Source organism: Oncorhynchus tshawytscha, linkage group LG33 (genome assembly GCF_018296145.1).
Source record: "Oncorhynchus tshawytscha isolate Ot180627B linkage group LG33, Otsh_v2.0, whole genome shotgun sequence".
Classification (NCBI taxonomy): domain Eukaryota; kingdom Metazoa; phylum Chordata; class Actinopteri; order Salmoniformes; family Salmonidae; genus Oncorhynchus; species Oncorhynchus tshawytscha.
Genome location: NC_056461.1, coordinates 9356934 through 9374567, shown reverse-complemented (window position 1 = coordinate 9374567; position 17634 = coordinate 9356934). Strand labels below are relative to the sequence as shown.

The 17634-nt window shown below is 47.0% G+C and overlaps 1 long non-coding RNA gene and 1 pseudogene across 2 annotated transcripts; both read right to left on the bottom strand.

Moving 5' to 3' along the window:
- Positions 1–849: 849 nt before the first annotated feature.
- Positions 850–17634, bottom strand: part of LOC112231496 — a 34349-nt pseudogene continuing 17564 nt past the window's right edge.
- Positions 13046–17406, bottom strand: LOC121841676. Of its 2 annotated transcripts, XR_006080713.1 has the most exons (4): positions 17323–17406; positions 16151–16321; positions 13863–13962; positions 13075–13180 (listed from the first exon to the last, which is right to left on the bottom strand). It is a non-coding gene; the product is annotated as an uncharacterized LOC121841676 (long non-coding RNA). The 2 variants fall into 2 exon arrangements; XR_006080714.1 differs by lacking the exon at positions 13863–13962 and having other exon boundaries at positions 13046–13180.

Here is a 17634-nt window from a genome sequence, read left to right as displayed (position 1 = left end):
ATCCACTTCAGAATAAGGCTGTAACGTAACAAAATATGGAACAAGTCAAGAGGTCTGAATACGTCCCAAATGCACTGTATATCTTCTTTGGCTTGAGTGTGACTCCTTCCAACTTGCATAGGGATCTCTGAGTGGTTTCAGTTTATCCTGCCTCACACACAGACATGCAGGCTGGGGAGAGAGAGGAATACATAAAACCTTGTATTGACTACCTTGTATGTTTCCATGCTACACCTCAGCCTCTCTACTTTCCTCTTAGTCTCTCCCTGCACCCCTCCTCTCAGAGCCCTTCCTGCTGTGTGTGGAGGGGGGCAGCTCCCGAAGGTGGACACTGAGTGCCCTCTGACTGAATTGGCCAGGCTGCTGGTGGACTGGACCTGTCAGATGACCGGCAGAATGTCAGAGGCTGCGTTGTCACAGTTACTGTCACCTAGGAGACGGTGGTTCTGGAACACCATGGGTTCCGACCGCCAGCAGCATACAACCCTGCATACCACTGCTGGTTTGCTTCTGAAGCTAAGCAGGGTTGGTCCTGGTCAGTTCCTGGATGGGAGACCAGATGCTGCTGGAAGTGGTGTTGGAGGGCCAGTAGGAGGCACTCTTTCCTTCTGGTCTAAAAAAATATCCCAATGCCCCAGGGCAGTGATTGGGGACACTGCCCTGTGCAGGGTGCCGTCTTTCGGATGGGACGTTAAACGGGTGTCCTGACTCTCTGAGGTCATTAAAGATCCCATGCCACTTATCGTAAGAGTAGGCGTGTTAACCCCGGTGTCCTGGCTAAATTCCCAATCTGGCCCTCAAACCATCATGGTCACCTAATAATCCCCAGTTTACAATTGGCTCATTAATCCCCCTCCTCTCCCCTGTAACTATTCCCCAGGTCGTTGCTGCAAATGAGAACATGTTCTCAGTCAATTTACCTGGTAAAATAACGGTAAAATAAATAAAAGATAGCCCTATCCAGCAGCCTGCGTCTCATTGGTTTGGTTCTTCGGGGGGGGAAGAGTTGGAGGAGCTGTCGAGTTTGGCTCGAGTCCCTGGAGGCTGCTGATGAATCCTGGGGTTCGCTTATTTTGCCTAGACTGGCGGCTCGGGGCAGCAGTGGGGAAGGAGGTTTGAGGATGCTGTGAGGCTCCTGATGAAGGTCCTCTGGGCCTAAGGAGAGGGTTGAGGCCCCAGTAGTCTGGGAGAGAAGTAGTACTGCCATCTGCCCTCCCGTGCCACTTACGAAGACCTTCTAACAGCTCGGAGAGGGAGGAGGCCCGACCAAGACCTGAACTATCCCCATTACCAACCGCACCCCCTGGTTCTGAACCCTCATCTGGGTCCGCACAGGAGAGGGAGGATAATCAGAAATGTAATATATAAAAGAGGATTCGTATCTATCCAGTTGCTATTGAATTTAATTATTAAAGTTGAACTGTGCTGAATCAATTTGAACTGACGACTTACCGGAAGCTATAAGTGCTCATGGTGTCTGTGATCGACTGGTTGCTGATTGTACTGCTGCCACAGGGAATAGGGGAATATCAAAGCAGGTGAACTCTCATACACACACACCTTAGAACAGAGACAAGCTCATTGTGACTTCTTAAACGTTTCGTGCTCGTCGCTCTTTGCTCCAGCCCTGTGGTCCTCGAACCGGTCCACCCACAGACCACAAGACAAAACCAACAGGGAGATGGTGTCAGGTGCCGCCGTAGACAGTAACAGTCAGACTACAGCTCAGACATCTAGCCACTCGCAACAAGGCTATTCCGCTCACAACCAGCATTGCAACATGCTCGGTCTGTCCACATCATCAACAGTCCTGGGATCAAGTCAGATCAGACTGGTCTAAAAACACACACAGGGACCCAGGGTTCTTACAGGTCTCTCTTTCTGGTCAAGGATTCCACAGCCGTCGCAACACTTGGGGAGAGGGGTCAAAGGTCAGTGGTAATATCAGTGATAACGTCACTTCTTTGTGATCACACCTGTACCCGTCCTTGACTCCTAACAGTCATTCTTCCCACACACACCATTGCTTTAACCCTGCCCCCGATACCGCTCTCACACCATCCAACACAGCAAGATATGAGTCACTCTCATCACTAGACTCCACTTCCTCCAGGGAGGCCTGCGGATCAACGATACGGTGGATCTCCAGATCGGCTTGTAATGTCTGGCGGACTGTACTCAGCTCCGTCACTTGCATCTCCTGAGAACACAGAGAGAGAGAAAGAGAGAGATGTGTCCATTGGTGAGGTGACAGACTGCCCACAAGGAACGCTAAGGATGTGTGTGAATGCGCCCGTGTCACTGGCCAACTGTAAGTTTATCCATGCTACTCAATACAGGCCAGAATGGATGAGTCTTATCACAATGCCCAGTCATTATCGCATCAGCAGTCATATACTCTGACGTACACACACACACATCCGCGGGTCCTTTGATTTCCTGTAGTGTGTCTGTTGGTCAGGGTTCTCGAGGAGCATTCTTCCGTATTTAAACGGAAAAAGAAAGGAGTGATTTATTTATTCATCTTCCCCTTTCCCTGCTCTCATCCTGTCATCCCGCTCTCCCTCACACACACTAGCTCATTCACTCATATTTACAACACACACACTAGCGCACATATGACACACACCCTTTATGTGTGTGTGTGTGTGTCAGGGTGGGGGTTTAGTGGTTGTCATAGAGACATGAGAAGTGGGATGGGGTGTGTGTGTGTATCCTTAACCTTGAGAAGGCAATGAGGATTAATCACAGCCAGACAGTGGCACAGCTAGAGAGAGAACGCTGGGGAGACAGAGAGTGCGTGTGAGTGTGTTTGTATCTCGCTCTGAGAGCTTTGTGTGTCTGTGTGGTTGGTCATTAGGTCGTGAAAAGGCATCAGTGTTACGGACGCTCTCAGAATACATAACAGGCACATATACACACACACACACATACAGCCTACACACACACAGACGACACAATCACTACAACTAACACCCTGCTCTTGTGCGCGCCATATGTTTGCTGCTACTATCCTGTTCTCTCTTTGTGGTGTGTAAAGTGTGTGTAGTATGTACAGGTGAAGTTGGAAGTTTACATACACCTTAGCCAAATCCATTTAAACTCAGTTTTTCACAATTCCTGACATTTAGTCCTAGTAAAAATTCCCTGTCTTAGGTCAGTTAGGATCACCACTTTATTTTAAGAATGTGAAATGTCAGAATAATAGTAGAGTGATTTCAGCTTTTATTTCTTTCACATTCCCAGTGGGTTAGAAGTTTACATACACTCAATTAGTATTTGGTAGCATTGCCTTTAAATTGTTTAACTTGGGCCAAACGTTTCAGGTAGCCTTCCACAAGCTTCCCACAATAAGTTGGGTGAATTTTGTCCCATTCCTCCTGATAGAGCTGGTGTAACTGAGTCAGGTTTGTAGGCCACCTTGCTCGCACAAGCTTTTTCAGTTCTGCCCACAAATTTTCTATAGGGTTGAGATCAGGGCTTTGTGATGGCCACTCCAATATCTTGACTTTGTTGTCCTTAAGCCACAACTTTGGAAGTACGCTTGGGGTCATTGTCCATTTGGAAGACCCATTTGCGAACAAGCTTTAACTTTCTGACTGATGTCTTGAGATGTTGCTTCAATATATTCACATTTCCCTTCCTCAAGATGACATCTATATTGTGAAGTGCACCAGTCCCTCCTGCAGCAAAACACCCCCACAACATGATGCTGCCACCCCTGTGCTTCACGGTTGGGATGGTGTTCTTCAGTTTGCAAGCCTCCCGCTTTTTCCTCCAAACATAACGATGGTCATTAAGGCCAAACAGTTCCATCTTTGTTTCATCAGACCAGAGGACATTTCTCCAAAAAGTACGATCTTTGTCCCCATGTGCAGTTGCAAACCGTAGTCTGGCTTTTTTATGGCAGTTTCAGAGCAGTGGCTTCTTCCTTGCTGAGCGGACTTTCATGTCGATATTAGACTCGTTTTACTGTGGATATAGATACTTTTGTACTTGTTTCCTCCAGCATCTTCACAAGGTCCTTTGCTGTTGTTCTGGTATTGATTTGCACTTTTTGCACCAAAGTACGTTCATCTCTAGGAGACAGAACACGTCTCCTTCCTGAGCGGTATGACGGCTGCGTGGTCCCATGGTGTTTATACTTGCGTACTATTGTTTGTAAAGATGAACGTGGTACCTTCAAATGTTTGGAAATTGCTCCCAAGGAAGAACCAGACTTGTGGAGGTCTACAATTTTCTTTGAGGTCTTGGATGATTTCTTTTGATTTTCCCATGATGTCAAGCAAAGAGGCACTGAGTTTGAAGGTAGGCCTTGAAATACATCCACAGGTACACCTCCAATTGACTCAAATGATGTCAATTAGCCTATCAGAAGCTTCTAAAGCCATGACATCATTTTCTGGAATTTTTTAAGAATTATTTTTTAAGCCTTGAGACATGGATTGTGAATGTGTGCCATTCAAAGGGTGAATGGGCAGGACAGATTTAAGTGCCTTTGAACGGGCTATTGTAGTAGGTGTTACGTTCCCCAGATTATGTGTTGTAGATTGTGTATTTGCATGTGTTTATTTCAGGAAATGGCTTCCTGAAATCCCTCAAGCAGCTGATTGGTCGACTCCAGGGCTAATTGGAGAGCTGACCCCGCCCCCTCGTCAAGACACAGCTGTCTCCAATTACCCATTCCTTCAGAAGCTATATAAAAGCCAGTGTTCTGTTCAGGAGTTCTTTTTTGCTAGAGAGATTTGCTGGGAGGTCATTGTAGAGATTGTGATAGAGGTAGATTTTGCTGGGAGTACATTGCTGGAAAGTGGTATGTTCTGTGAGTTTGTTGCTCAGATAGAGCTTATTTGACATCCTTTTGTTTCTTAGTTTGTTTGAAATTGTTTAATATTCTGTTTCATTTGTTCCCAGGGGAAAGGGGAAGGCACCTAGGGAGTGCTTAGGCAAGAGGCCCGCGGGCATACATATACCCGTAGCATATTCGCTGTCTAGACACACTAGGTAAGACCTGGGCGGACCACCCCTTGTATTTTGGTTAGGGCACCAGGTGGTGCTAAATTAGGTAAGTAGTGGGTAGGCAGGTAAGATAGGAGAGGGGGGCTTTGAGATTTATTTTCTTTGCTTTGGTTCCGTCCAGCCCCTTTTCCCCATATTACCGTGTAAAGGAATAAAGTCCTTGTAAACGGTACCACATTCTGCTTGTTGTCATTTTTACTCGCACCTACAGTCCATACCTTTTTCGCTTCACAGAGAGTTTAGTTGTAGCAGGGTGTTGCGTTCCCTCTTCATAGAGGCGTGCGTAACATAATGGGGGCTCATCCGGGATCTTTCCATTAAACCCACCGGACCCTGCTGCTCTGAGCTCTGTGGTTAGTGATTGAGGTGTGATGGTAGGTTGTGAGTTTGGATGACTTGTTTAGTTAGTGTGTTCAGGAGACTGCATTGTAAAAGATGGCTGCCTCAGCCATCTCCAAGTTTTTTGAAGCGCCCTCTATTGATTGTTTGGTGAGGTTTCGTAAAGTAGACCTTGTAGCTATAGCTGATCATTATGGCTTTGTATTCCCTGAAAAAGCCCTAAAGGCTGAGCTGTTGGTGCTAGTCAGGGAGGGTTTAGTGAGGGAACAAATTCTCTCATTGTAAGGAGAGGAGACGGGTAGACCTTCTGATGCCAAGTCGGAGGACAGGGCGGAGGAAGGGGTTCCTCGTACCCCTTTTACATTGCCCCGATTCGATCCTTTATCTTCTGCTTCGGGTTGTTCAGATGGGACTGCTAGGCTGAAGGTGAGGCTGGCTCGGTTAGAAATGGAGCAAAAAGATAAAGAGAGACAGATGAATTTTGAACTTGAAATTAGGAAAATAGAAGCTGACAAGGAGGTGAGGATCCGACAACTGGAGCTAGATGCTGGCTCCAGTGCGACTCCACAAGCTGCTCATCATCAAGCCCACTTCGATGTGAGTAAAAACATAGCTTTAGTCCCTCCATTCCGAGAGTCGGAAGTTGATTACTATTTCTCTGCGTTTGAGCGTGTGGCCGCTGCGCTGCATTGGCCACTCGAGGTTTGGCCGCTTCTGTTACAATGTAAATTGTCTGGGAAAGCCCAGGAAGTAGTAGCTGCTCTCTCCCTGGAAGACAGTTTACATTACGATACAGTTAAAACTACCGTGTTGCGGGCTTATGAGTTGGTGCCTGAAGCTTATAGGCAGCGCTTCAGGAACCACAAAAAAACATCTCACCGTACATTTGTTGAATTTGCTAGGGACAAAGAGTCTGTTTAGTCGTTGGTGTTCAGCCAGCAAAGCTAACACCTTTGCTGATATTCGGGAGATGATGCTGTTGGAGGACTTTAAAAGCAACCTCCCAGATAGACTTGTAGTTCATTTAAATGAACAGAAAGTGGTGACATTGGCCCAAGCAGCAGTGTTGGCAGATGAGTACGCTTTGACACACAAGACTGTCTTTGGTGCACCACGTTTTGAAGGCCGGACGATTACGTCATCAGTTCCTCGTTCAGGTCGCTTTTCCTCTAACAACCCTAAGCCTTTTCAAGAAATCCGTGAATGTTATTACTGTCACCAAAAGGGTCACGTGATTGCGGACTGCCCAGTTTTGAAAAATAAACCGCAACAGTCCCAGTCACCGTCCCCAAAAATGAAAAGTTTGGGTTTAGTCAAGTCTTTGGATCGTCCATTGGATCGAGATATTGACTCAGCATTTGAGAAACCGGATCCTGTCTATGCTCCGTTTATCTCTGCCGGTTATGTTTCCTTAACAGGAGAACCAACTGATCAAAAGCCTATCCAAATCCTACGTGACACCGGGCGGCGCAGTCAGTAATCATTACTGATGCTTTACCCTGGTCTCCTGAAACGTATTGTGGCTCACATGTCATATTACAGGGGATAGAGACAAAAAACGTACCTGTACCATTACACTGGGTCCACTTAGTGTCAGACTTGGTATCAGGACGTTTCCGTGTTGGTGTAGTGTCTACACTGCCAGTATCAGGAGTAAAATTGCTACTAGGGAATGATATTGCTGGTGGTAATGTCACTCCTGTGTTAGAGGTAGTAGACAACCCAGAAATCAGAACTACAGATGAGAAATTGGTTCAAGCATTTCCACATGTTTTTCCTGCTTGTGTGTTAACGAGGGCACAATCTCGCAAGCTAGGAGATGTGGTGGATTTGGCTAGTTCTATTTTTGAGAATGTTGAGGTAGAAGACAATGCACTGAGTATTCCTTCTGCATTGCCGACAGTTTTACCCCGTAAAAACTAAGGCAGTGGAAAACGAAATCGCGCCCCAATTACATGACATTCTTTTGTCTGTCACCCCTGAGAAGGTGATTGAATGTCAAAAAGAAGACACCAGTCTTCGCAAGTGTTTTGCTTCGGTAATTTCCATTGAGGAAGCTAAAACTAGAGAGACTGCCTACTTTATGGAAGCAGGAGTTTTGATGCGTAAATGGGCATCTCATGACACCATTAATGACTGGAGTGAAGTGTGTCAAGTGGTTGTTCCTACACCATTCCGACAGCAGGTGCTGTCACTCGCCCATGACCAGGCGTGGTCTGGACACTTGGGGATCACAAAGACCTATAACCGGGTCCTTCGTCATTTCTTCTGGCCAGGTTTGAAGTCTGACGTGGTCCAATTTTGTAAAACATGTCACATATGTCAACTCACTGGGAAAGTGAATCAAACAGTTCCACGAGTGCCACTCTGCCCGATTCCTGTGGTAGGGGAACCGTTTGAAAGAGTGATAAAGACACCAGATCGAAGGCGTTCTTCCCGTGTGTGTCATGTTAACATGCTGAAAACATATTATGTACGTGATTCTCCCAACAGTTCCTCAGGTAAGCCGGTCCAGCCCGCCGTCTCCAGTGTGGCTGCGGTGGTGCTGAAGCCTGGCTGGGACCTAGATGAGGATAAGGAGGACGGGTTGGAGTTACGCCATACATTACAGCAAGGTGAACGCCTATGTAATTCAGAGATGCTGAAGAAGTTACCCTCTCAAATGGAACATTTGGATAATGATCAAACTAAGGATCTTATCCTATTGATAAACAGTTTTCTCAGTGTGTTTCAGGACATTCCAAGTCGCACATCCATCTTGGAACATGACGTGGATGTGGGGAACGCTGTTCCTATACGTCAGCATCCGTACCGGGTTAATGCTAAGAAAAGAGAGGTAATGAAAAGTGAGGTAGCTTATTTATTACAGAATGACATGGCAAAACCCAGTAACAGCTCCTGGAGTTCTCCATGTATTCTTGTTCCTAAGCCTGACGGTACGTCCCGCTTATGTACGGACTATCGTCGCGTAAATGCAGTTACAAAGTCTGATTCTTTTCCTCTACCTCGCTTAGATGACTGTATTGATAGAATAGGCTCTGCTGCTTACGTTAGTAAGTTAGATTTGTTAAAAGGTTATTGGCAGGTGCCTCTGACCTCTCGAGCTTCTGACATATCGGCTTTTGTTACGCCAGATAACTTTGTACAATACACTGTGATGCCCTTTGGCATGTGTAATGCACCTGCTACTTTTCAGCGGCTAGTTAACATTGTGTTTGAAGATGTGCCAAATTGTACTGCGTACCTTGACGATGTGGTGATTCATTCGTCTACTTGGTCTGATCATCTCTCCACTTTGAAAAGTGTGTTTCAGCGGTTGGAGAAGGCTTCTTTAACCCTCAATTTGGCCAAGTGTGAGATTGGGAAGGCTACAGTGACTTACTTAGGGAAACAAGTGGGACGAGGTCAAGTGCGCCCAGTAACTGGCAAAGTGGAAGCAATTGTTGCTTTTCCTGCTCCCACTACTCGCCGCCAGTTGCGCAGATTCCTAGGGATGGTAGGGTACTATCGTACATTCTGTAAGAATTTCTCGACGGTAGTTGCTCCCCTTTCATCTCTGCTTAGTCCCAAGGTACCATTCAAGTGGTCCAAGGACTGTAACTACGCTTTTGAGTCCGCTAAAGCGCTACTTTGTAGTGCCCCAGTGCTTGCCGCCCCCAACTTTGACAAACCTTTTAAGTTGGAGGTAGATGCTAGTATTATGGGGGTGGGTGTGGTTCTCTTACAGGAAGATGAAGACGGAGTGGATCGGCCCGTCAGTTTCTTCTCCCGTAAGTTCAACTCGTGTCAGTCAAGGTACTCTACAATCGAACAAGAGACGCTGGCTTTATTGCTTGCCTTACAGTTCTTTGAGGTATATGTGGGCTCCAATGCCTTGCCTGTAGTGGTCTTCACAGACCATAATCCATTGGTGTTCTTGAAACAAATGTACAACCAGAACCGCCGCCTTATGCGGTGGGCTCTGATTGTGCAAAGATATAATGTACAGATAGCTTATGTGAAGGGCTCGACGAATGTGGTTGCTGACGCTCTAGGTCTAAACTAGGTTTGCAATTTTTGTGGTGGGCGTGTTACGTTCCCCAGATTATGTGTTGTAGATTGTGTATTTGCATGTGTTTATTTCAGGAAATGGCTTCCTGAAATCCCTCAAGCAGCTGATTGGTCGACTCCAGGGCTAATTGGAGAGCTGACCCCGCCCCCTCGTCAAGACACAGCTGTCTCCAATTACCCATTCCTTCAGAAGCTATATAAAAGCCAGTGTTCTGTTCAGGAGTTCTTTTTTGCTAGAGAGATTTGCTGGGAGGTCATTGTAGAGATTGTGATAGAGGTTGATTTTGCTGGGAGTACATTGCTGGAAAGTGGTATGTTCTGTGAGTTTGTTGCTCAGATAGAGCTTATTTGACATCCTTTTGTTTCTTAGTTTGTTTGAAATTGTTTAATATTCTGTTTCATTTGTTCCCAGGGGGAAAGGGGAAGGCACCTAGGGAGTGCTTAGGCAAGAGGCCCGCGGGCATACATATACCCGTAGCATATTCGCTGTCTAGACACACTAGGTAAGACCTGGGCGGACCACCCCTTGTATTTTGGTTAGGGCACCAGGTGGTGCTAAATTAGGTAAGTAGTGGGTAGGCAGGTAAGATAGGAGAGGGGGGGGGGGGCTTTGAGATTTATTTTCTTTGCTTTGTTCCGTCCAGCCCCTTTTCCCCATATTACCGTGTAAAGGAATAAAGTCCTTGTAAACGGTACCACATTCTGCTTGTTGTCATTTTTACTCGCACCTACAGTCCATACCTTTTTCGCTTCACAGAGAGTTTAGTTGTAGCAGGGTGTTGCGTTCCCTCTTCATAGAGGCGTGCGTAACAGTAGGTGCCAGGCGCACCGGTTTGTGTCAAGAACTGCAACGCTGCTGGGCTTTTCAAGCTCAACAGTTTCCCGTGTGTATCAAGAATGGTCCACCACTCAAAGGACATCCAGCCAACTTGACACAACTGTGGGAAGCATTGGAGTCAACATGGGCTAGCATCCCTGTGGAACGCTTTACACACCTTGTAGAGTCCATGCCCGGATTAATTGAGGCTGTTCTGAGTGCAAAAGGCGGGGGTGCAACTCAATATTAGGAAGGTGTTCTTAATGTTTTGTACAATCAGTGTATAGTGTGTGTGTGTGTGTTACCAGCTCTATGCGTCTGCGGCTACTGTCCTGTTCTCTCTGAGCCAGGTCTTCCATCTCGTGGAGGCGTTGCCTGGTCTCTCTCTCCCTGGCCCCCGTCTCAGCACTCTGTTCCAGCTCCTCTCCAAGGCACACAGCACTCTCCCTCAGATGCAGCACCTACAGAGATTTTTCTGAGATTATTTTCATTCTTTCCAGAATTTCTGCTTTGGAAATATGTATACGATGCCAATATTGCACCATGAAATTGAATTGAGAGATATTATAGTGACAGAGAGCGAGAGACAGAGGAAGAAGAAGTGTGTGAGTAAAGACATGCTATCTAGGGTTTACTGTCCATTTTGTGTCATTGTCTCACCTCAAACCTCTTGACCTGTCCTCTCTGGAACTCCAACTTGTTCTGCAGGTCACACACCTTGGCCTCCTGCTTACTGACGACACTACGGCCCACGGTGGACGACTCCAGGAGCTGCACCCTGGTCACACTCGTTGCAAGCTGAGGAGGAGGCGAGGAGGAGGAGGAGAGGAGAGGGTGAAGGACAAGAGGAATGGCAGAGTGGGTTTTTCAGCCAGTCTCCTATCCACAATAACAGCATGTGAAGGTCACCATCTCCCCACATTACTCAGCTCTCAGTCCTTACCTCTTCCTGTACTGTGTGTCTCTGTTTATTGACCTCCTCCAGTTCAGCCTGCAACTCTCTGACCTGAGAGATACCACCGGAGGACTGAGAGAGAGAAAGATCAGGTTTTTGGTCATCTTTCATTTTTAGTACATGTCGAAGTCTTTATACATGGTTTTGAGCCACTATGAGGCAGAGAGGGAACCCACCTGAGCGATGAGGGCTTTGTGTTTCTTCAGGAGTTCATCAAGGTCCTCCTGGTTCTCCTCTAGTCTCTTCAACAGATCTGACTTCTCATGTTGGAGCTGGACTACCTGCTCATCCACCTACACGTAGACACACACACACACACTTTAAAACTGCTCTCTCCAAAAGATTGTTGTCGTCACACATATACAGGATGCTATTACTGTTGGTTTCAGAGGGATTGCAAACATTTTGATGTTCACAGTTCCCGGACACGACTGATAATTATAATGTTCTAGTACCAGTAGTAGTAAGAGTCTAGTACAAGGCCTCTATCTCTCACCAGATGCTTGTGTTTGCAGATGTTCTCTAGTTCTGAGCATTCTCCAGTTCCATGGACAGAGTCTTCTGAAAATACTCCAGCTCTCCTCGCTTCACACTCCCCCAACTGACAGAGAGAGGGAGTGGAAGGTATGTTTAAATTTTACCCCCCTTTTTTCTCCCCATTTTTCATGATATCCAAATTTGTAGTTACAGTCTTGTCCCATCGCTGCAACTCCCGTACGGACTCGGGAGAGGCGAAGGTACGAGAGCCATGCGTCCTCAAACACGACCCTGTCAAGCCACACTGTTCGCTTAACCCGGAAGCCAGCCACATAAACATGTCGGAGGAAACAATGTACAACCGCCGACTGTACCAGCGCGCACTGCACAATGCCTGCCAGAGGAGTCGCTAGAGCGCACTGCGACATGCCTGCCACAGGAGTCGCTAGAGCGCGATGCGACATGCCTGCCACAGGAGTCGCTAGAGCGCGATGCGACATGCCTGCCACAGGAGTCGCTAGAGCGCGATGCGACATGCCTGCCACAGGAGTCGCTAGAGCGCGATGCGACATGCCTGCCACAGGAGTCGCTAGAGCGCGATGCGACATGCCTGCCACAGGAGTCGCTAGGCGCGATGCGACATGCCTGCCACAGGAGTCGCTAGGCGCGATGCGACATGCCTGCCACAGGAGTCGCTAGGCGCGATGCGACATGCCTGCCACAGGAGTCGCTAGAGCGCGATGCGACATGCCTGCCACAGGAGTCGCTAGGCGCGATGCGACATGCCTGCCACAGGAGTCGCTAGAGCGCGATGCGACATGCCTGCCACAGGAGTCGCTAGAGCGCGATGCGACATGCCTGCCACAGGAGTCGCTAGAGCGCGATGCGACATGCCTGCCACAGGAGTCGCTAGAGCGCGATGCGACATGCCTGCCACAGGAGTCGCTAGAGCGCGATGCGACATGCCTGCCACAGGAGTCGCTAGGCGCGATGCGACATGCCTGCCACAGGAGTCGCTAGGCGCGATGCGACAATTCCTGCCACAGGAGTCGCTAGAGCGCGATGCGACATGCCTGCCACAGGAGTCGCTAGAGCGCGATGGGACAAGGACATCCCGTCCGGCCAAACCCTCCCCTAACCCGGACGACGCTGGGCCAATTGTGCGTCGCCTCATGGGTCCCACAGTCACGGCCGGCTGTGACACAGCCTGGGATCGAACCCGGATCTGTGGTGACGGCTCAAGCACTGCGGTGCCTTAGACCGCTGTGCCACTCCACTCGGGAAGCTTCTATATTTTATTATTGTGAATCTAAACACACCTCGAATCCCCCTTCATAACATCATAGTGTGTCTGTGTGTACCTGGCAGTGCAGGCGCTCTATGTGTTCCTTGCTGCCGGGGGCCTGGTTGTGTCCAGGTTTGTCTATGGTAGACGGTAGTAGCTGAGCGTCCACCAGCAGAGCATGGGTTCTCTTCAGATCTCTCCTCAGTCTCTTCTCCACGTCAAAGTCCCTGTGGCCCACCTGGCAGAAGGATGAGACAGGGTGCAGGCAAGGCAGCAGGCTGTTAGTCAGCCTGCCAGCTTAGTGGAGTCTGCCACTAGCACAGTCGGTGTAGGCAGCTCAGCTGCCCCGATTAAGACCGTGTCTGTGCCTCGATCTTGTTCGGGCAAAACTAAACATTGGCGGTGTTCGCCTTAGCAATCTCACTGGAATAAAGACATCCTCTAATTCCTGCCATTATTAAAAGAGATTGTGATATCTCAAAATAAGGGCTACTTAATGTTAGATCCCTCACGTCCATGGCAGTCATAGTCAATGAACTAATCACTGATCCTAACCTTTACGTGATTCGCTTGACTGAAACATGGCTCAAGCCTGTTGAATTTACTGTGTTAAATGAGGCCTCTCCTCCTGGTTTCACTAGTGACCATATCCCCCACACATCATGCAAATGTGGAGGTGTTGCTAACATTTACAAAGGCAAATAAAATAAAAAATTACAAAAATGACTGTTTTCATCTTTTGAGCTTCTAGTCATAATCTATGCAGCCTGCTCAATCACTTTTTATAGCTACTGTTTACAGGCCTCCTGGGCCGTACACAGCATTCCTCATTGAATCCCTATCTGACCTTGTAGTGATGGCAGATAATACTAACACTTTTGGTGACTTCAATATTCACAAGGAAAGGTCCACAAACCCACTCCAAAAGGCGTTCGGAGCCATCATCGACTCAGTGGGTTTGGTCCAACATGTCTTCGGACCTACGCATTGCCACAGTCATACCCTGGATTTGGTTTTGTCCTGTGGAATAAATATTGTGGATCTCAATGTTTTTCCTCATAATCCTGGACTATCGGACCAACATCTTATTACGTTAGCAAATAATCTGCTCAGATCGCAACCAAGGATTATCAAAAACCGTGCTATAAATTATTGGACAACCCGAAGATTCCTAGATGCCCATCCAGACTCCCTCCACCTACCCAAGGATGTCGGAGAACAAACATCAGTTAACCACCTAAACAAGGATCTAATGTAACCTTGCGTAATACCCTAAATGCAGTCACACCTCTAAAAACAAAAAAACATTTCTCACAAGAAATGAGCTCTCTGGTAAACAGAAAATATCAGAACCCTGAAGCAAGCTTCTACAAAAGTGGAACAGAAATGGCACTCCACCAAACTGGAAGTTTTCCAACTAGCTTGGAATGACAGTACCGTGCAGTATCGAAGAGCGCTCACTGCTCGATCAGCCTCCTTTCCATCCTAATTGAGAATAAAAACAATCCAACATTTATTTTGATACTGTCGCAAATCTAACTGAAAAGCAACACTCCTCAAAAGAGGATGGCCTTCACTTCAGCAGTGATGAATTCGTGAACTTTCTTCAACAAAAATATCATGATCATTAGAATGCAAATTACAGACTCCTTTTTGAATCTATGTATTTCTCCAAAAGTCAGTTGTCCTGAGTCTGCACAGAACTGTCAGGACTTAGGATCAATGGAGATACTCAAGTTTAAAAAAATCCTGTATCTCTTTACACATTCACAAAATTTGTGATAGCCTCTAAACCTTCAAGCTGTCTACTGGACCCTATTCCAACTGAACTACTGAAAGCGCTACTTCCTGTGCTTGGCCCTCCTATGTTGTACAAAATAAATGGCTTCCTATCCTCCGGATGTGAACCAAACTCACTAAAAGTGTCAGCAATAAAGCCTCTCCTGAAAAAGCCAAACCTCGACCTGGAACATTTTGACAACTAAATCGGCCTATATCGTCTCTCCCATTCCTCTTAGCATTTTTTGAAAAAGCTGCCTTCCTGAAGACAAATAATGTATATGAAACGCTACAGTCTGGTTTTAGATCCATCATAGCACAGAGACCGCACTCTACAAGGTCATTTACCACCTTTACATGGCATTAGACCAAGCATCTGCATCTGTCCTCGTGCTCCTAGACCTTAGCGCCACTTTTGATGCCATCGATCACCACATTCTTTTGGAGAGATTGGAAACCCTAATTAGTCAACACGGACTAGTTCTGGACTGGTTTAGATCTTATCTTTCGGGAGCGATATCTGTTCGTCTCTGTGGATGGTTTGTCCTCTGAGAAATCAATTGTACGTTTCGGTGTTCCTCAATAACCACTATTGATTTCACCGTATATTCCTCATTCGGAAACACAATGTCATTCGGAAACACAATGTCAACTTTCACTGCTATGCGGACGACACACAGCTGTACATTTTGAAGAAACATGGTGATGCCCCACAATTGCCTACACTGGAAGCCTGTGTTACAGACATGTGGAAGTGGATGGCGGCAAATGTTTTACTTTTAAACTCGGACAAAACAGAGACACTAGTTCTAGGTCCCAAGAAACACAGATCTGCTGTTTGATCTGACAATTAATCTTGGTGGTTGTACAGTTGTCTCAAATAAAACGGAAGGACATTGGCGTTACTCTGGACTTTGGTCTCTCTTTTGACGAACATACAGTATCAAGAATATTTCAACAGCAGCTTTTTTCCATCTTCGTAGCATTGCAAAAAATCTGAAGCTTTTTGTCCAAAAATGATGCAGAAAAGCGAATCCATGCTTTTTTTTTCTCCTAGATTACACTACTGCAGTGCTGTACTCTCCGGCTACCCGGATAAAGCACTAAATAAACTTCAGTTAGTGCTAAGTACGGCTGCTAGAATCCTGACTAGAAACAAAAAAAATTGATCATATTACTCCAGTGCTAGCCTCCCTACACTGGCTTCCTGTTAAGGCAAAGGCTGATTTCAAGGTTTTACTGCTAACCTACAAAGCATTACATGGGCTTGCTCCTACCCATCTCTCCGATTTGGTCCTGCCGGCCGTACACACCTACACATACGCTCACAAGACGCAGGCCTCCTTATTATCCCGAGAATTTCTAAGCAAACAGCTGGAGGCAGGGCTTTCTCCTATAGTGCAACATTTTTATGGAATGGTCTACCTACCCATGCGAGAGACGCAGACTCAGTCTCCTGAAGACTCCTCTCTTCAGTAGGTCCTATGATTGAGTGCAGTCTGGCCCAGGGTTGCGAAGGTTAACGGCATGGCACTGGAGTGACGAACTGCCCTTGCTGTCTCTGCTCCCCTCTCTCCACTGATGTTCTCTGCTCCTGACCCTATTATGGGGCAGGGGCAGAGAATCACTGGCTTACTAGTGCTCTCCCATGTCGTCCCTAGGAGGGGTGAGTCACGTCGTGCCAGGCTTTTTCACTATATCCCCTGTCTCAGCCTCCAGTATCTTCGCTGCAATAGTCTATGTGCTGGGGTTCTAGGATCAGTCTTTCCTATCTGGTGAAATTCTCCTGTCTTGTGTGAACATAAGTATGCTCCCTCTAATTCTCCCCTCTCTCATACTCCCTCACACCCTCTCTCGTTCGCTCTCTCTCATCAATATCAAGGAATGGAGGAACTCTGGGGCAATGAGTTAACGTCGGTTGGTGACGTTTGTAATTCAATTTGTTGCTGTGAGGGAGTTAGCGGGGCTGATGCATTGTACACGGGGAGGCATAAACAGACTCTACATCTTCCTGTAGTGACAGAGTGAGGTGGTGGTGTTGAGGCGGCTCGGGGCTGCCTGCTATATTGGGTGTCTTTGTATTGCCTGTTGGTAGAAGTGACATGCTGAATTCATCACCTAGAGAGCGTTACACTAGAAAAATCTATACTTCCCCAACGCCTGGACTGGAAAGCACACACACACACACACACACACACACACACACACACACACACACACACACACACACACACACACACACACACACACACACACACACACACACACACACACACACGACCCAGAGGCACATTAATAGAAAGACCAGCATGACTCAACAGCGCCAATGAGATTGAGTTTGTGCAGCAGTGAGTTTGCGTATAAGGGTGTATATGTATGTGTGTGTATCAGCAGTCTGACCAACAGTCTATCAATATGTAAATTCAGGAGTGCGCAGTTACTTTATCAGTGATAGCAGGTCTGTTAACGCAGCATGCGGTGCTGTGTACCCGTGGTGTTTGATGAGGCCCCTGTCTATACTGAGAACTATTACTCTGTGTGTGTGTGTGTGTGCCTGCATAGCTATATATATATATATATATATATATATGGTGTGTGTACCTGGTCACAGAGTGTAGATATCAGTCCCTCCTGGTCGTGTTTCTCGTGGACTCCTGTTCCAACTGCATCTCCAGCTGACGCAGCTACAAGGCAATGGAAAGAACCAGATTACAACTACCACAAATGAGCAAAGGAACCAGGTGTTTTAGAGGACATAGGTCTAACAAAAAGGAACCGTGCACTTTATATATTAAACACAAAAACTACGTTTTAAGGGAGGAGTAGGGCATTGATCGGAAGCAGGAAAAGAAAGAAACTGTACAAGCCTACTTCACCCCTGCTCTACCAAGGTTTTCCAGCACACGGCTTTGA